Source organism: Hevea brasiliensis, chromosome 12 (assembly GCF_030052815.1).
Source record: "Hevea brasiliensis isolate MT/VB/25A 57/8 chromosome 12, ASM3005281v1, whole genome shotgun sequence".
NCBI classification, from domain to species: Eukaryota; Viridiplantae; Streptophyta; class Magnoliopsida; order Malpighiales; family Euphorbiaceae; genus Hevea; species Hevea brasiliensis.
The window spans coordinates 47061014-47082227 of NC_079504.1; the positions used below are offsets into that span (position 1 = coordinate 47061014).

Here is a 21214-nt window from a genome sequence, read left to right on the forward strand (position 1 = left end):
TTTTTGATCTTTTGATAGTGTTTTGCTACATTAGTGGAGATTGGAATAGGAAAATTGCCTATGGAATTAGAATATCATTTATCCCTTCATTTACTTCCATCATTTTTTGAGATACTTTAATTTATGGATTGCTTTAGAGTCTATTTAGGTATGATTATTCTTTGTAATTCATTGGTTTGGGCTTGATGATATGGATAATTGATCCAAGGCTAAGCAGTGATAACTCTGGTAAGGATTGAATTCTTTATACCTTGAAAGTGGGTTTATGGTTTGTTGGTGGCTAAAGATAAGCTTGAGAGCTTGGATAAGTAGTTTTCATGAATTTAAGGGAAGTACCCCAATTGCATTAATTATTTTTAATTTGCTTAAGGACAAGCAAAGGTTTGAGTTTGGGGAATTTGTTGCACTCATTTCATATAGGCATTTTTTGGTAGTTTTACATTCATTTTGGCCTTATATTTTAGTATATTTTATGTTTTTAGCTTTATTTTAGCTTATTCGTTAACTTTATTTACTTTATACTTGATTTTTATAATTTTGTTGTTTTTAATAGGTTTTTGTGGCAAATTAAAGGTCAATAAATGCATTAGGAAGTGATTTGAAGAAATTTGGAGCCCCTTAAGCATGGAAAAAAGTTGAAGAAATCAAGCCTTGGAAGATTAAGTTGGCCAAAATTTGCTTGAGATTTTGCTTATGATATTGCACAGAATATGTCATATTGCTTAACTTTAAGCTTCGGGCAAGCCGCAAGTCAAGCTCAGCTTAAATCCAACACATTCAAGTTTTTATCCACAAACTTGCCGAGCTTTGCTTAAAGTCCTACTCGAGATCCTGCTTAGGGTAAGCGGTAATGTTTAAGGTATAACTCAGGTCAAGCTAGAAGCCAAACATGAGTAGAAAAACTCATTTTAACCCAAACCTATCGAGATTTACTGAGGGTCTGCTTAAGTTTAAGCAAACTATGCATGCAGAGGCCGAAAATTGCTAAAGATGTAGCTTAGGGTAAGCAGTACCCTAATCAGACTGCCCAGAACATGAACAGCTTTGCTAACTTGGATATTTTTACACCACATTTCCTATCCACCCCTTGGCTCTTATCCATTTTTAGGGTAACTTTTGGGATCATATAAAAGCATCATTTTCTAATTTTTGCCACAACAAGTAACAACAAGAAAGGAAGGAAAAAGAAATTATAAAAACAGAAGGGAGGAAGACACCATCAATTTTAAAGAAAAAGAGTAGCTGTGGCTATTTCTGGGAGCTCCCGGACTTACAGTTTTGGGTTCTTCTACCTGGGTTTTTCTATTTTTAGTCCCCTTATCATGTTTTTCTTTACTTTTTCATCAATTTCTCTTATAAATACCAATATGAGTGAGTAGAATCTTTGGATTTCAAAGTTAGGAAACATGTTTTAGATTAATTTGTGGATTTGGACTGGTTATTTTCATATTTTATATAAATATGAGTTTTAATTCTTTCCTTGTGTGCCTAATTTACTTGCCTAATGTTAGTACCCATTGGGTATTGTGTTAATCTTTGATGAAGAACCGAAAGGTGAAGATCATTGATAGATAATTAAGGATTAGAACTTAAAATTACATAGATTTAGAAATAAACTAGGTTTTTAAGAGGATTTAATGATTGGTTACAAAACTTAATGGGCTTTAAGTTAATCAAATATCGTACGAAAGTAAGTTTGGTTATCTTAAAACACACATTGGTTTGCTTAAAAAAGATATCAAATGAATTTAGAATCAATCACCTTCAAACTCTTTTTTCCTTTAAATTGGAATAACCAAGACAAATCCCAATTAATTTATGCATGAACCCCCAACTCTGGAATCATTTTTATCATAATTAAAATTTGATTTAAATTACCCATTATTACTTTAGTTCAATTACATCTAGATTTAGAATTTATTAGCTTGCTCTTTACCTATTTTAGTTAGATTTATCAATTTTACTTTGCTCATTTACATTTACTATTTATTCATCAATCACTAGCTCAAATAATCGCTTCATTCATAGTTTGGTACTCAAAAGGTAAATTCTCGTGGGAACGATACTTGTCTTATCACTTTATTACTTGATACGACCCGTATACTTGTAGATTCATGCATCAAGATGTTCTCAAAAAGAAGACCAATTGATGAAATGTTTAAAGAAAGATTAAATCTCCATGATTTTGTGAAGACAGCATTGCTAGAAAGAGTTTTACAAATTGTGGATCCAACCTTTCTCTCTAGAGAAATAGCAGCAAAAGAATATGAAGACAATGAAATAATGGAAGAGAAGAAAACAATCACCATGAGAACATGAGTCAGGTTATAACAAATGTGAGACAATCCCTAGTTTCAATATGATACATGCATTTTATATAGTCATTTAGGTTAAATTTTATAGTCATTTTATTGATTTTTTAGTCATTTTTAATTAATTTTATTAGTCATTTGGTTAATTTTTCATAATTGTCAATTTCTAGACTAATTTGTAATTTTTACTTTTTTTATAAATAAAATAGTATTTTTGAGGGACTAAAAAGTAATTGTGCAAGTAAGGAGTGATTTCCAGATCCAAAAGTGCTAAAATGAAGCTTGGAAATTGAAGAATGTGAAGTTGCCGAAATCTGCACAACTTGTTGCACATGTTGTGCAGTTTTTCACAGAAATCAGAAGAAATTATAAACCTGCTAAAATTTGCACAACGTGCTGCATAGCTTGTGCACTTTCATGCCTTCTCTTGTGCAGTTTCATAGAAGGAATTTTCAAATAGCTGAAACTTTCACAACTGGCTTCATAACTTGTGCAACTCCTTATGCAGCTTCACGAAAAAATGCCCCAACTAGCCGAAACTTGCACGACTTGCTATGTAACCTGTGTAGCTCAGTTGTGCACTTTCATGGAAGACTTCAAAGCATGCAGAAACTTGCACAAGCAACCTGCACAACTTGTGCAACCTCACGGGAAGCCTCTAAAAACTGTCAGATTTGCACAAGATCTTGCATAACCTGTGCACATCTTCATAAATGAGCTGGAAAAGAGATTCTCCCACGTGAATTATTACCTCACTTTTTACCTCATTTTTTGGGGGAGGGGGGGGGGGGGTTGTAAGAAGTAAGGGGAAGAAAGACAGCAAAATGAAGGAAAAGGAAAGCAGCAACCGACACTTCCATTTTTGGACTGAAAAATTGAATTCTTCTTCTCTTCTTCACATTTTCTACACTTCATCTATCGGGTTTCTTCCATTTTAATTTATTTTCATGATTTATTTCCTCTTTTACTTAGAATCTCTTGCATTAAACATGGATTGTGAGTAGTTTTCTTTGATTCTGGAGTTGGGGATATAATATTTGAGCTATTTTTGTGAATTTGAATTGGGTTAGTTCCAATTTAATGAAATTTATGAGGTTTAATCCATTTCTTGTGTGCTTATTTACATGCTTAATGAAGGGCCCCATTAAGTTATGTTCATAATCCTTAGTTAAAGCACCGAAATGAGAAAATCAAGTGATAGATAATAAAAAAATTGGACTTAATTAACTTAGATCTAAAAATAGACTAAGGATTAAGAGGATTAATAGATTGATTAAAGAACCTAATGGGTCTTGGTTAATTTCAAACTCCATAAAAGTAGGATTTAATTAACCAAGGTACTTTTTGATTCACTCAAAAGAGATTTCAAAAGATTTTAGAATTTGTCTCCTTTAAACCCATAGATTTCATAAATTGGGCTAGTTAGGAAAATCCCAAATTGACTTAAATATGAGCCCTTAACTTCGGAATTGTCTTTTTTCAATTATTGCTTAGAATTTTACTTTTGAGTGTTTAGTTTAATCTCATTTTATTAATTTTTATTATTAATATTCTCAATTTCTTTATTTTGCAAATTATTAAATTAGTCATTGTTTGAATTGAATTTTGTATTTTCATACCTTAAGCTTTAAATTTCCAAATTTCTTTTATTTATTGGATTAAAAACAATTTTAACATAGTTTATTTTACATAAAAAATTCAATTTAAAACACGACTCTTAGTGGGAACGATATCTTTTTCTATACTACTTGAACGACCCGTACACTTGCGGTAGTCCACATCAAGTTTTTGGCGCCGTTGCCGGGGAGTTATTTGTTTAAGATTGAATTCTTGATTATTTTAGTTGTTTATAATTTTTATTTTTACATTATCTTTTCATTTTGTGTTTTGTTGTTCTTTTAGGTATTTTTCTGATATTTTATGAGAATGGCTAGAAGCACAAGTGACACATCCTTATTGTTCAATCTTGAAATTGAGAAATTTTATCGTGCCAATGAGAAGGAAATTAGAAGAAGAAAAGAAGCTTTGAGAGTAGTTGAAATTGAGGTAGAGATGGCTGAAGAGAGAATTCAAATTGGTGGTTGTAATAATGCAAACAATCTGAACAATGCAAATGAAGCTCAAGGAGAAAAAGTAGTCAATGCTAATGTGCCTAGGGGAAGTATGATAGATCATGCATTCCCTCGCTTTGATGATTTGAGAGAAAGCATTGCAAGACCAAGGATAGATGCAAACAACTATAAGATGGATTTTGGAGTACTACAAATGATTTAGAATTCTCAATTTAGGGGTCATCCTTTAAAAAATCCACATACCCATCTTAAGAAGTTTTTTATGATCTGTGATATGCAAAAACAACCTGAAGTATCAGATGATGTAGCAAGGATAAAATTGTTTCCATTCTCTCTGAAAGATAAGGCGTTGGATTGGCTTGATTCTCTACCACACAACTCAATTACAAACTAGGAGTAGCCCATTGATACATTTCTTGCCTAATACTTTCCACCTGGAAAAACTCAAGAGTTGAGGAATCAAATAATTACTTTTCGAGCAAGAGAAGATGAGACTCTTTATGAGTCATGGATGAGATGGAAGGAATTGGAGAGGCAATGCCGACATCATGCCACTCCCAAATGGATGACAAACCAGAATTTTTATACAAATGTCACTCCTACTATCAGAGGAATTATTGATGCTCAAACTGGAGGGGAATTTATCATTAAAAATGAAGATGAAGCTTATGAGCTGTTAGAAAAAATTGCAAAGAATACTCCTCTTTAGAGTAGTCCAAGAGGGTCAGCTCCAACCCAAAAGAGGCAAGCTACTAGAATGTATGATCTTGACCCATTCAATATGATCAATGCCAAATTTGATGTGCTTACAAATGTAAATGAAGATGAAGCTTTTGAGCTATTAGAGAAAATTGCAAAGAATACTTATTGTTTCGCTATTTTGCAACCACCGCAAGTGTACGGATCGCTAACAAGTAATAAAGTGATGAGTAGAGTATCATTCCCACGAGGATTTTATTTAACAAGTATCAATCTACACATTAATTTTGACTGTCTAGGCTATTGAATACGTAGGGAATGCAGTTTGTTAACTTTAAACACTAGAATGGTGAACTTAAAACAAAATGATTTATTTTAAAGAATTCTGGAGTTAAGATTTCACACTTGAATCTTACTAGGGATGTTATCTAGTTTATTCACTGAATTGAGGATCGTTTTCCTTGATGGAAATCAGTCCCAAGCTATCCTAAATCCTCTCTCAAGGCATCTAGGGTGTATTTTAATTAACTCAAATCCTACTTTCATGGTGATTAAATTAATTAAAATCTTTTAAGATTTTTGACCAATTTTGAAGTTCCACAAAGGTATCAGCCTATGTCTAGGTTAGAATTCCTAGGTTCAAGTTCTTGATTTTCTAATGTTAATCTTAACCTTTCAATCCTTCAATTAACATCTACAATCATGGCTAAATGGGTACCAACACATAGCATGCATTAAGATCATAAGAAATTAAATCAAGAAACGAATCTCAAATCCAATAATAAAACTTAGTGTTCATACATAATAATAATTACAAGCGTTACTCTCCTAAATCCAGAATAAGAAAACTACTCACCCATGGTGAGTTCAGCAAACGTCATAATAAAAGTTAAAAACAATAAAAAGCAAATCATGTAGAAGAAATAAAGCAATAAAAATCTGTCTAGGGAGATGAAATGAAGGAACCGAAGAGAGTTTGCAGCTTTGATCTTGTGGAACTTCAGCTAGAAAACTTCTTTTGGTACTGATGTTTCTCTCCTTGAGACGGCTGGATTTCTCTCCTTCAAAACTCCTCAAAAAAATGCTGTCAAAAGATAAAAGAGAGAGCGAGCCGGCCGAACCCCTTCTTCTGATGTTTTCTCTTCTATTTATAATGGTTGCTCTAGGGTTAGGTCATTTTTGAGTCCAAAAGGCTTTAGGAATCTCATTTTAATCCGAAAACAGGAGGGGAATTCGAGTTATAAAACTGGCTGTAGCATAGTACACAGCCCGTGTGTCACTACACGGGTCTCGACATGTAGGGCCGTGTAACTTGCTGGAGGAGAATTGTGAAATCTTGAATTGGCACAGAGAGTTACACGGGCCTGCCCCAACTACACGGGCCTAGTTACATGGGTCGTGTACTATTGTTCCCATAAGGTTCTTCAAGCTTGCGTCCGGCAGAGACTTACACGGGTCCCTGCAGATTACACGGGTCTAATTACATGATCCGTGTACTTGTGTTTCTCCATTGATTCTCTTGGCTTTCTTCTAGCAGAGAGTTACATGGGTCTGTGGCTTGGTTTACACGACCCGTGTACTTTGTATCAGCAGCCATTCTCTATCTCTTGACTTCTTCAGGCTTTCCTTTACACTCCTATACTCTGGGGCTTCACCCAAACACCTAAAATGATGCAGAAAACATGGAATTAAGGGCTTGACAACAGAAATTACAAAGCTAATGAAATCAACTACTATGCATGAAAATACTTGCCTAAATGCTATGAGATAGTATACAAAAGTGCTTAAAAACATATATACAATTCAAGTGTATCAAATACCCCCAAACTCAAACTTTTGCTTGTTCTCAAGCAAAGCAAAACTCTATTTTAAAACACATTTGAGGGGATACTTAGGAATATAATCAGCACTTTAATAAGCATAGAATTGAACTCCTTTAACCTTCATTCCAATTTCCCTTTTTCAAGGCATAAGGGTTCTTGTAGCTACCTGTTTAGAACTTTACCTCTTTTCATGGTGCTTCAAATAATTATTCCTCTTTGCAAGGCCATTAATAAATCACAAATAACCTGTTTTATCGGGATAGATTTGAGAAACACTTACTTCCCCAAATTTGCCTCTTTTATGAGTAATTGTGATGAAGTAATTTAATTCCAACTCCATAAGCATATCTCAATTTTTTATCTCCACTAATATAGCATGCACTTTTCAAAAGATCAAAAGGTCTTTAAAAGGGTTGTAATGGGGCTAAGGGAATAATGACTTGGTTGCCAATGAAAGGTTTTTAGGGAATGCAAATATGAGGATAGCAGGTATGCATAAAATCCAAGTATACTAAGTTCGTTTCTACATATTTTGCATGGAGAAGAGGGGCTTTTGGCTTTTTATAGTGCCAAGCATGCTTCCATGATACTTATCTTAGGACTTCTTTTCTTTTCTCTTTTTTTTTTTTATGTCTCTTTTGTCCTCTCCCCCAAACTCATTACTTTTGCTGGTTTGGAAAGGCAAGTTTTTCTTTGATTTCAATTGCACACTTGCACTCTTTCTTGAGTTCTACATCCTCTATTCATTTTCCTTATGCATATTGCTTCCTCAAAAGGTATAGTAGGTGTTTAGGCTAGGGGCTAGGTAAATAACATGGGTAAGCAATAAATTTTAAGGGATAAACATAGGCTTCAAGTTGGGTACAAGGGATATACATTTTAATTAGGGATAACTAAGGCTTAGTGAGGCTATATCAAATAATGCCTTAATCATTTCTTCATGAAGCATATGCTAGGATTTCGCCTTGATAGGTCCAAGAGATATGTTCTAGAGCTAGTGAGGCAATTTTTAGCTTTGCTTGTATTTCAAAAATTGTTCTCCTAATTTAACAAGTTCAATGTAATAAATTAATAGTTATGAAGAGGTTTAACTAGTCTAGTTCCATTAAAGAGATTGGTTTCTTCACAAACAACATGTTAGAATCCCTTTTTGCCTATCTAGATACGTTCATTCCTCTATCCCGTGGAGCCCAATTATTAGCTTACTAGAATTTGGCTATAGTGCTAAGTTTCACAATTTAAAGTCTAAAATTTTTCAAAGATTTTCAAAAATTTTGATACTCAAGAATAATGTAGCTGAATTTAAACAATGTAATGATATGCATGTAATGATATGCAATGCACTTGTATCCCCCTCCCCCCCGCCCCCTAAACTTAAACTAGACATTGTCCTCAATGTTAAAATAATATGCAAAATCAGAGAAAACATACAAAAATTTTAAGGAAGCATATTATTTATCAAGCATGGAAAATTTTGGGACATAAAGCATATAAAAGAGACCTATGATTGCAAGTTAGGACTAAGGCATGTAAGATATTACAATAAAGATCCTATCTTATAGTCCTATCTCTAAAAGGCCTCTGATGATGATGATGGTGATGCTGGCTCCTCCTCCTCATCATCAAGCTTCTCCATGAGCATGTCCAATTTGTTGTGGGCTTCCTGGAGGCTGTCCTCGATTGCTTGCATCCTGTTATTGATTGTGGTCTCCATGCGCTATAGGTATGTGAGTACCAGGTCTGTCGGTGGTGGTGTGTATGGAGGAACTCGAGTGGGGGACTCCTGAAACATTGGCTCTTGGCCTTCTTCTTGGGGCTGCGAAGTCTCGCCAGGTCCTTCTTCAACTTCTTCTGTCCGAGGGATGGCGTTTCCTTTAGCATCCAGCAAGTAGCATGTGTTGCCCACCTTCTTACATATCCCCACAGATATGCAGATAGTTCGATCTATTCTTGACGTTCCAGTGACAAAGCGCAGTCTGTGATGTCCTGGAATGAAGCCGAAGTGGAGGGCCAAGGCCACCAAGCACGATGTGCCCGGTAGACTGATGACATAGGCATCGAAGATGGTTGCATAAGAAGAAGTCGGTGCTGCAGTGCTGTCCGGTTACCATACACTATAGGAAAAATATCTCACTGGCGTTTACAATGCCAAGGCTGTTACCACAGCCCATGATGGTGTGGGCGGTAAATCGATGCATATAGCACAGGGCTGGACTTATGATGCCTGTGGATTTGGATTTGCTGTAGTTATACAGTTCCGTGTTTAAGGCAATGGAACTCCAGAAGTTGATGTTGTTATAGAGCATACGGTTTTTAGGGATCTCCTGGTGGCTGGCACTGTCAAAGCCAAAAATGGCATTGAACTCGTCTACGTTCATCACCCGGTCAACACCAAGGAGGCAAAATTCAATCCTGCCCTTGTCCTCCCTGTCAGTAGGCCATAATGTGGCCTTGAAGCTGCCCAAAAATTCCAGTGTGGTGTCCTTTTATGCTGGAAATTGGAGTTGGGTGAACCTTGTCCACCGGATGCTATCAAGTAGCCCATTGATTTCATCCTGTAGCCCGATTTGCTCCAATAGCAGAAAATCCATGTATTTGGTGGAGCTTATTTTTCGAGCGTGAAGCTTGGTGCACATTGCCTTGTGGGCATCATCACGAAATCCCCAAGGAATGGAGATTTTGGGTTGTGGAGCGGGTTGTGGCTGTGGTTGCGGTGGGGGATGGGCTTGTTGAGATGGTTGGGGAGTGGCTACCTTTGTACTTGGGCGTTGGGGTGGAGGCTAAGGTGGAGAAGGTGAGGATTCTCCTCTTTGCCTCGAAGAAGAGCCGATCCTTCTTACAGATCTCTTTTGCAGGAGCCATGGATGAGTTTTTAGGAAGGAGAAGAGTAGGGTTTTGGTGAAGGGATATGAGATTTGAGAGGTTTTTATAGGCTAGGAAGGGAGGAGATGAAGGGTTTTGTGTTTATAAAGGGTTTTAATGCTAGGGTGCATTTAAAGAGTCGTTAGGACTCTTCGTTTCGTGCGTTTCACACCCCAAGAGTCGCTTCTGCGATAAAGTACATGGGTCGTGTATCACTACACGGGTCCTGACATGTAGGGCTGCGTAAATTTTTGCCCGAAAATTTTAAATTCTGTCTTCGTACACAGCCCGTGTAAATGAGCTCTAGGACCCGTGTAACTTTCTGTCTCTCGAGTTTCTTTACTGGATATGTTACACAGCCCGTGTCAAATACAAGGAGGCCCGTGTAACTTTTTGGCTTTAAGTTTTTCAGCTAGAGACATTACACGGTCCGTGTAAATTGGGCTATGGACCCGTGTAATTTTTTGTCTCCCTCAAAGTTAAAAATGCAGAAAATTTACAGACTTCCAGAAAGTTACACGGGGCATGTAAAATCAGTACACGACCCGTGTAATATTCTGATTTTTCAAATTTTCGTCAAATGAAAAATGTTTATCACTACAACACATGAAATGGATGTGAAATTTAGCAATAGAGATACTTCCTTAGTTTTCTCCAATTTTCCCTTTTGTGGTTTTGACTTGGTGATTCCTTCCCTTCTTGTTCTCTACTCCCCTTTCCAAGAATTCCTACAAAATGAAATGCTAATGAGTATGAAACAAAAATCAATATGAAAAAGAAGAAAAGAAAAGTTTAGAAAAAATTTTTGGGTTGCCTCCCAAAAAGCGCTTGTTTATAGTCTTTAGCTGGACTTTGCTTGTTTATGGTCTGTAGGTAGGATGGTCGAGGGTGCAATTGACTCCCATTTCTATGGGTTCTCCTTGAAAGTAAGGCTTCAGCCTCTGTCCATTGACCTTAAATGCACCTAAAGTTTTGCTCCACACTTCCACTGCTCCATGTGGGAAGACTTAGGTGACCTTGAAAGGTCCGGACCATCTTGATTTAAGCTTCCTTAGAAAGAGTTTCAATCTAGAGTTGAATATGAGGACAAGATCTCCTTCTTTTATCTTTTTCCTTGCTATACACATGTCATGCCATCTTTTGGTTTTATCTTTGAAAATTTTGGCATTTTCATATGCATCCTGTCGGATTTCTTCCAACTCATTCAGTTGTAGGAGTCTTTTCTCACCAGCAGCTTTTAGGTTAAAGTTTAGGATCTGAATTGCCCAGTAAGCTTTATGCTCAAGTTCAACAGGGAGATGGCATGATTTTCCATAAACCAGTCGGAAGGGTGTTGTGCCAATTGGGGTTTTATATGTAGTGCGGTATGCCCATAGTGCATCATCTAACTTCATGCACCAGTCCTTCCTTGATCTGTTTACAGTTTTCTCCAGAATCTGCTTCAGTTCCCTGTTTGAAATTTCTACTTGACCGCTAGTTTGAGGATGATAAAGTGTGGCCACCTTGTGAGTCACTCGATACTTTTACAGTAGTGTTTCGAATTGTTGGTTACGGAAGTGACTTCCTCCATCGCTGATTATTGCTCGTGGTGTGCCAAATCCTGTGAAGATGTTCTTCTTAAGGAACCTTGTGACCAACCTAGCATCGTTGGTTGGTGTTGCAATTGCTTCTACCCATTTTGACATATAATCAACTCCAACCAAAATATACTTGTTTCCACGGGAAGAGGGAAATGGGCCCATGAAGTCTATTCCCCATACATCAAACAATTCTATCTCAAGTATACCATGCAGTGGCATTTCATTCCTTCTTGAACTGTTACCTGTTCTTTGGCATTGATCACAACCTAGCACAAAAGATCTTACATCCTTAAACAAATGTGGCCAATAAAACCCTGCTTGCAAAATCTTGGCTGTGGTTTTTGAGGTGCCGAAGTGTCCTTCATATAGTGATGAATGGCAGTGATAAATGATACTTTTCATATCTTCCTCTGGTATGCATCTTCTTATCAGCCCATCATTACATCTCTTATACAGTAGAGGTTCCTCCCAAACGTAATATCTCACATCATGTAGGAATTTCTTCCTTTGTTGATAAGTCATGTTTGGAGGCAGTACCCTGCATACAAGAAAATTAACAAAGTCAGCGTACCATGGAGCCTTGGAGAATGCAAGTAATTACTCATCAGGAAATGAATCATCAATTGGTAAATCTTCAAAATCCTCTGTGTACTCCAATTTTAGTCTGGAAAGATGGTCAGCTACTACATTTTTGGATCCCTTCTTGTCCTTGATTTCAAGGTCAAATTCTTGCAGGAGCAGAATCCATCGAATCAGCCTTGGTTTTGCTTCCTTCTTGTTCATAAGGTACCAGATTGCAGCATGATCTGTGAATACAATGACTTTCGACCCAATGAGGTAAGATCTGAACTTGTCCATTGCAAACACCAGTTCTAGGAATTCCTTCTCTGTGGTGGCATAATTAATTTACACATCATCGAGTGCCTTGCTAGCATAATAAATAACATGGAGTTTTTTATCTTTTCTTTGCCCGAGCACTACTCCAGCTGCAAAGTCACTCGCGCGCACATCACCTCGAATGGTAGCTCCCAATTTAGTGGCTGCATTATTGGTGCTGATATCAGGGCCTCTTTGATTCTATTAAAGGAGATAAGGCAATTTTCATCAAAATCAAAGGGAACATCTTAACTTAACAAGTTGGTAAGTGGCTTAGCTATTTTGGAAAAGTCCTTGATGAATCTTCTGTAGAATCCTGCATGTCCTAAAAAGCTTCACACTCCCTTGACTAATGTTGGAGGTGGCATGTTTTCAATGATCTCAATTTTTGCCTTATCAACTTCAATCTCTCTTTCTGATATCAAATGTCCCAGAACTATGCCTTCTCTTACCATGAAATGACATTTTTCCCAATTTAGGACCAGGTTTGATTCTTCACATCTTTGTAACACCTTAGATAAATTAGCTAGGCAATCATCAAAAGTGGTTCCATAGACAGAAAAATCATCCATAAAAACTTCCATGATATCTTCAATATAATCAGAAAAGATAGCCATCATGCATCTTTGAAAGGTAGCAGGGGCATTACAAAAACCAAAAGGCATTCTCCTATATGCAAATGTTCCATAGGGACAAGTGAATGTTGTCTTTTCTTGGTCTTCTGGGTGAATAGGAATTTGAAAGAATCCCGAATACCCATCTAGATAGCAGAAATAAGAGTGTTTCGCTAACCTTTCTAACATTTGGTCGATGAAGGGAAGAGGGAAATGGTCCTTTCTGGTAGTATTGTTCAATTTCCTATAATCTATGCACATTCGCCATCCAGTGACTACTCTAGTAGGGATTAGTTCATTATTTGCATTTTGAATAATAGTTGTCCCACCTTTCTTAGGAACTACATGTACTGGACTAACCCATTTACTATCAGAAATTGAGTATGTGATACCTGCATCTAATAGTTTTAAAATTTCTTTCTTGACTACTTTTTTCATGTTTAGGTTGAGTCTTCTTTGATGTTCGATTGTGGGTTTACTGTTTTCTTCCATGGGTATCCTATGCATGCAAATTGAAGGGTTGATTCCCTTCATGTCTTCTATCTTATATCCTATGGCTTTGCTATGGATTCTAAGCTCTCTTAACAATTTTTCCTCTTCCGACTTAGATAGGTCCGCATTGATTATAACAGGATATTTAGAGTTTGAGTCCAGAAATGCGTACCTTAGTGAGGAGCGGAGAGGTTTAAGCTCTACTTGTTTGGCCTTTTCCTGAAGCTTACCTTCGGTTTATTCCTCCTTCAAATTCTCCATCTCGAATGCCTTAGCTAAGGGTAGGGGTAGATGAGCTGCTAACTATTGTGTACAGGCTGCTATTTCTGTATTTTCATCATCCACTATGTGGCTGTGCACAATACATGCTTCAAGAGGATCTTCATCGTCTTATAAAATTCCTCTTCAACATGTTTGTCAATTATGTCAATCTTGAAGCATTCATCAGATTCAAATTTGTGTTTCATTGTGTCGAACAAGTTGAACTCCACTTCTTCTTCTCCTACCTTGAGGGTTAATCACCCATTTTTAACGTCTATGATGGCTCCGGCAGTTGCCAAGAATGGTCTTCCCAAGATGATAGGAATTTGAACATCTTCTTCCATCTCAAGGACAATAAAATCCACTGAAATGAAAAATTTGCCCATTTTGATAGGAGTGTTCTCAAGTATTCCCACAGGATATTTAACAGATTGATCAGCCAATTGCAATGTGATTTTTGTAGGCTTCAGTTCTTCGATCTCCAGATTTTTGCATATTGATAGAGGTATTAAACTGACGCTTGCCCCAAGATCGCAGAGGGCCTTGTCTATTTTCTTATTACCAATGAGGCAAGGTATGGAGAAGCTTCCTGGATCTTTCAACTTTGGAGGCAGTTTGTTCTATAGTATGGCACTGCATTCCTCTGTTAGAGCTAATGTTCCATAGTCTTTCAGCTTTCTTTTCTTTGACAGAATTTCCTTAAGAAATTTGGCATAGGATGGCATCTGAGAAAGTGCTTCAGTGAAGGGGATGTTGATGTAAAGTTTCTGTAAAACTTCCAAAAACTTCCCAAACTGCTTGTCCAATTTGGCTTTCTAAAATCTCTGAGGAAAAGGTAGGGGAGGCTAGTATGACTCCGGTAATTTCTTTGTCTTCCTTGCTTCCTCTTCCTGATCTTTCCTAGCTTCTTCCTCCTTTTTCTCTGCTTGGCCTTCAGATTTTTCTATGGTTTCCTTTGTTGGTTCTACCTCTGGTTGTACTAGAGTTCTCCCTCTCCTCAGTGTAACTGCCTTACAATGCTCCCTTGGGTTCATTTCTGGTTGGCTAGGCAGTTTGCCAGCAGCCTTACTTGAAGAACTTGCTTGCTGAGCGATTTGATTCTCTAGCATCTTGTTATGGGTAGCAAGTTGGTCCATTTTGGAAGTCAGCTGTTTAACCAATTCAGTTTGTTGTTGTTGAGCTGCTAGGAATCCTTCCATCATGGTTTCCATGGTTATTTTCGATTCAGGTTGTTAAGGTTGGAGAGGTAGTGATGGTTGTGCAAAGTTTTGACCTCTATTCTAAAATCTAGGGGGTGCTGGTGGTTTGTACCCTTGTTGCTTGTTTATTGGCTGGTTCTACTGATTGGACCATGAAAAATTTGGGTGGTTCCTCCATCCAAGGTTGTAAGTATTTGAATATGGATTGTTGGTCTGCCTCTGGTTGAAGTTTCCTCCATTATTCACATAGTTCATTTGTTCTATGGAGGGTTCATTGAAATTGCTGTATTCTGAACTCTTGTATCCTCCTCCATAGCTGTCCTCATGTTGACTGTTTGTACCAACTACGTTGGCTTGCATTCTTTCGAGTTTCCTTGTGAGCTGATCAAACTGAGCATTTATCATGCTTAGGGCGTTTACTTCCAGGACCCCTGCAGTTTTCCTTGCATTTTCTCTTTCATTTGACCACTCATAATTATGGTATGCAACCCTTTCTAGAAGTTCAAGTGCTTGTGGCACTGTTTTCTCCATTAGATCACCCTCTGTAGCTGAATCAACTGTGCTCCTTGTAGAGGGTAGTAATCCATTATATAAATTTTGCACTAATATCCAATCTTCTAAGCCATGGTGTGGACATTCCCTCTGCAGGTCTTTATATCTTTCCCATGCATCATAGAGTGATTCTCCTTCCTTTTGTCTAAAGGTGTTGAGCTCAAGCCTCAGTTTTGCAGTCTTTGCAGGTGGAAAATACCTTGCTAGAAAAGCTTGAGAAAGGTTTTCCCAAGTGGTGAACGTTCTAGCCGGTTGAGAAAGTAACCACCTCCTTGCTCTGTCCCGAAGGGAGAATGGGAATGCTCTGAGTCTTATTGCTTGATCAGACACTCAATTCATCTTGAATGTATCACATAGGGCAAGAAAGCATTGGAGGTGATAGTGTGGGTCTTCTGTGGGTGAACCTGCAAACTGGGTTTGTTGAATCATTTGAAGCCATGCTGGTTTTAATTCAAAGTTGTTAGCTTCCACTATGGGTCTAGTGACACTGGGCTGAAATCCTTGGATAGATGGAGTTCCGTAGTCTCTCAAGAGTCTTGGTCTGTCATTGTTATCAGCCATGGCTAGAATTTCAGGATCTCCTTGACCGTGCTCTTGATGTTTCCTTTTCCTCCTGATGGCTTTCAGAGTTCTGTCTATCTCCGGATCACAGTCCAAAATTTCTTCTGGCTTTGTTTTCGTCATATACCAGATCGGGCACCTGAGAGAAAAGAAGAAAAATACAACCAGTAAAATGAAATTAGATAATAAATATAATTGCCTAAATCAGCTAAATTGCCTATCGCTTGATATTACTAAAACCAAAGTCCCCGGCAATTGCGCCAAAAACTTGTTTCGCTATTTTGCAACCACCGCAAGTGCACGGATCGCTAACAAGTAATAAAGTGATGAGTAGAGTATCGTTCCCACGAGGATTTTTTTTAGCAAGTACCAATCTACATAGTAATTTTGACTGTCTAGGCTATTGAATACTTAGGGACTGAAGTTTGTTAACTTTAAACACTAGAATGGTGAACTTAAAACGAAATGATTTATTTTAAAGAATTCTGGAGTTAAGATTTCACACTTGAATCTTACTAGGGATATTATCTAGTTTATTTACTGAATTGAGGATCGTTTTCCTTGATGGAAATCAGTCCCAAGCTATCCTAAATCCTCTCTCAAGGCATCTAGGGTGTATTCTAATTAACTCAAACCCTACTTTCGTGGTGATTAAATTAATTAAAATCCTTTAAGATTTTTTACCAATTTTGAAGTTCCACAAAGATATCAGCCTATGTCTAAGTCAGAATTCCTAGGTTCAAGATCTTGATTTTCTAATGTTAATCTTCACCTTTCAGTCCTTCAATTAACATCTACAGTTATGGCTAAGTGGGTACCAGTACATAGCATGCATTAAGATCACAAGAAATTAAGTCAAGAAACGAATCTCAAATCCAATAAATAAAACTTATTGTTCATCCATAATAATAATTACAAGCGTTACTCTCCTAAATCCAGAATAAGAAAACTACTCACTCATGGTGAGTTCAGCAAACATCATGATAAAAGGTAAAAACAATAAAAAGTAAATCATGTAAAAGAAATAAAGCAATAAAAATCTGTCTAGGGGGATGAAACCAAGGAACCGAAAAGAGTTTGCAGCTTTAATCTTGTGAAACTTCAGCTGGAAAACTTCTTTTGGTACTGATGTTTCTCTCCTTGAGACGGCTAGATTTCTTTCCTTCAAAACTCCTCAAAAAAATGCTGTCAAAAGATAAAAGAGAGAGCGAGCCGGCCGAACCCCTTCTTCTGATGTTTTCTCTTCTATTTATAATGGTTGCTCTAGGGTTAGGTCATTTTTTAGTCCAAAAAGCTTTAGGAGTCTCATTTTAATCCGAAAACAGGAGGGGAATTCGAGTTATAAAACTGGCTGCAGCATAGTACATGGCCTGTGTGTTACTACACGGGTCCCGGCATGTAGGGCCGTGTAACTTACTGGAGGAGAATTGCGAAATCTTGAATTGGCACAGAGAGTTACACGGGTTTGCGCCAACTACATGGGCCTAGTTACATGAGCCGTGTACTATTGTTTCCATAAGGTTCTTCGAGCTTGCATCCGGCAGAGACTTACACGGGTCCCTGCAGATTACACGGGTCTAATTACACGACCCGTGTACTTGTGTTTCTCCATTGATTCTCTTAGCTTTCTTCTAGTAGAGAGTTACACGGGTCTGTGGCTGGGTTTACATGACCCGTGTACTTTGTATCAGCAGCCATTCTCTGTCTCTTAACTTCTCTAGGCTTTCCTTTGCACTCCTATACTCTGGGGCTTCACCCAAACACCTGAAATGATGCAGAAAACATGGAATTAAGGGCTTGACAACAGAAATTACAAAAGCTAATGAAATCAACTACTATGCATGAAAATACTTGCCTAAATGCTATGAGATAGTATACAAAAGTTCTTAAAAACATCTATACAATTCAAGTGTATCACTTATCTTTGGAGTAGTCCAAGAGGACCAGCTCCAACCCAAAAGAGGCAAGCTATTAGAATGTATGATCTTAACCCATTCAATATGATCAATGCCAAATTTGATGTGCTTACAAATAACTTAACAAAGAATATGGAGGATTTAAGCATGCTAATCACTTCATCGTACTCTAGAAATCCTCAACAAGTTGCTTATGTAAAAGGAACTACTAGCTGTGAAGCAGATTATAGTGAGCAAGCTGTTTATGCTGGGAATTATGGGCAAAAACAGATGGAAAATCCTTATTTTTAAACATATAACCCAGCTTGCAGGAATCATCCTAATTTTTCTTAGGGGAATCAACAGAACCAAGTTTCAACACAGAACTTTCCACCACAACAGCAAGGGAATTAATATTAACAATGTAGGCAAAAACCACCTGATTTTCAACAAAGGAATACAAATCCTATACCTTTACCAAGACAGTAAGAACAAAGTTTTACAACTGAAGGTTTACTACAATAAATTCTTACCAATCAAATTAAGCGTGATGAGGAGATGAGTGTCACACCTTACCCCTCTGTAAGGCATAACATGATCCCGTAGAATACTTAATGAACTACCGAACTTCACCTACCGATAACTCATTAAGCACCCTACAAGGGATTTTAAAACAAATTTCTTACTTTTGGTAAGTGGTGAGCATTTCTAATAAGTATTTAAAACATGTACTTAAGTGGAAAGCTAGTTGGAAGTTTTGGCCCATTTTATTTTTTCTCAAATTTTATAAAAATTTTGATAGAGTTCTGTCTGTATTTTGAGAAACCAGTTCTTCAGATACCTGTAAAAAGCACTTCTAAAAATTTTTCTCAACAACTGCTTCAATTTCATACTCAATCTCAACCAATTTCTCAAATTCACAAGTTCAATAATTCTCAAAATACTGTCAATCAATATCATTCATATTTCATTAGAAACAAAACAATTTAGACACATCATTACAAAATTTACATTAAGAGAATTTCAAACTACAATAAATATTACAACTTTATACAAATTTTATACAAACTGCTCAAGACCCATTTTTACATGTCCATACATTTATATACAATGCATACATCAAAATAAATATTTACAATTAGGGTATAAATTATACCCGATGACTTCAAGCTGATAGCTCCTCACACCTCAGCAGCTCAGTCTGCTGCTCCTCTAGTCTCTGTATCTGCGACAGCAATAGAAGCTATCGCTGAGTACTAGGACTCAGTGGTGCACAACATACTAAAATAATCTTTATGCAAAACTTAAATCACATTTATTCAAAAATTTGACTAAACATGAGCATTAAACACAAAACATGAATTATGAAATTTTAATGCAAACCAAGTTCATTTCGAAGTATCAAAACACATTTCATAAAATCCACAGTTAGATCATGCCATTCGAAACAAATAGAATCTCAATAGCCAGAGGCTAAAGAGAAATCACATCACAAGGCTAGCTAGCTCAAATATATGGATATCCATTCACATCCTCTTCTACTGGCACACCTCAACACTTCTCCAGAGAAGGAATCAAAATTCGAAACTAATTACCCCCACTAGTCGTGCTAGTGAGGTGTTCAAATATATGGTCATGACACTGTGGTTTCAAAACTTATCTTAACAATTTGCTAAACATTGTCATTTCAAATATACACAATAACTTTCACAATTTAAATCAAACATCATAAGAATGCCATAATTCAATATTTCACATTATTCAAAACAGTATGCAGAAGATAATTATAAAAAGTATACGTTGTGCACAAACCTCAAACGAGTCGCCTCTTGGCCTCGACTCGGTTCCTCGGGTTCCTTCCCGGTATTCTTTTCAACTGAAACACACAATTTTATAATGTTTCAGTACTAGAACTTAACATAAATCCAAAATAAATTTAGCTTCACATTTACCTAGCTCTAACGTGTTAAATTCGACGTTCTCGAAATTTTGTGTTTCGGGTTACTATTCACTACACTATTCAAGTCAAATTATTGACTTTTTAAGCCTTAATAGGTATGGGAACTCCAACTTCACCCACATACCACATTTTGGTCACTAAACTTGTTGGTTTTGGTCATTTTCTCAAAGCTTAGGTCTTTTAGGCAAAATTGCCAATTTTTGATTTTGGAGTCCTAAGTTGCACTGTTTCATTGGTCCTTTTATTGTTGGAATTTGGCAAACCTTCCTTCATAGAAAATGTTCCTTATTGACTTAAGTGTATTCTCATTTTTAAATCACCCCAATTGGAGTTTTGTAGCTCAAGTTATAGCCAAAATACAATTACTGTTCACGTGCACTGTTCATACTGCAATTTTGGTTCTGGCAGATTTTTGATCCAACTTCGTTCAGTAATTTGATCAAGTTAAGTCCATAATTTGGTCTAATTTCCTTCATATGAAATGTTCTACTATGCCTTAGGTTTTCATCGGTTCAAGAATCGCCTAAATCAGAGTTTTCTAGAGAGAGTTATAGCCATTGAAACTTGACTGTTCAAATGGCAATTCTGCAGTTTTACAGGTTCAGTAACTCAACTTTGCTCAATAATTTGATTAGGTTAATGGCATAATTTGGGTTGGTGTTCTTCATGAAAGTTTTAGATCTATATCTTGTCTAATTACTGGTAAAATTTCAGATCATTTTGACCTTCCTAGCTCGAGTTATGACAAATGAATAAATACTGTTCATTTGGTCAGTTTGTGCAGTGGCAGACTGCTCTTAACCAACTTTGGTTAATTGGTTCACTAGGTTTTGGTCAGTTTTTAGGCATGGTTCCTTAATGAAAATTGTGTCATTTTATGTCTATTTTCATCCCCAATTGGTGGCATATCAATTGGACTTGTAAAATTTCCGTTTTGGTCCTTCAAAGTTGGCTTGGTCATGCTGCCAGCAGCATGACCATTTACCCTACGAATTTGACTTCCATTCTAACAATTCCCACACATCTCCTTTGGTCATTATTGACCATTTTTCACTTCAAAATAGGTCAAAGTCATCATTTATGCATTTCTCCAAAATTTGCCTCAAAACCCTAGGCCTCCAAACCCTAATCTCACTTAATTGTTACAATTAATCACATTTATGCATTTCTATCTTACTACCATACTCATGCAAGTTTACTAACACCTTTAATTCATTTAAAATACATCAACCTCTCATACATCCATGGCTGACCGAAATTTCAGTAATGGTCCCTCACAAATTTTTTTTTTCATTTTAAACATATTACAAGTTAATCAAGCTATAAACACAACTACTAAATCTCAAACTTACAAATGGATGTGCTTACCTCACTTAAATTTGAATTCTCTAGTTTCTCTCCTCTTTTCTTCTTTCTTTGATGTTCTTAAGTTGAGATTTCAAGGTCTAATGAGGTT

The 21214-nt window shown here is 36.8% G+C and overlaps 1 non-coding gene across 1 annotated transcript; it reads left to right on the plus strand.

The window, feature by feature from the left end:
* Positions 1-15409: 15409 nt before the first annotated feature.
* Positions 15410-15516, plus strand: LOC131171507 (small nucleolar RNA R71). Its single transcript, XR_009142167.1, has one exon. It is a non-coding gene; the product is annotated as a small nucleolar RNA R71 (small nucleolar RNA).
* The last annotated feature ends 5698 nt before the right edge of the window (positions 15517-21214 follow it).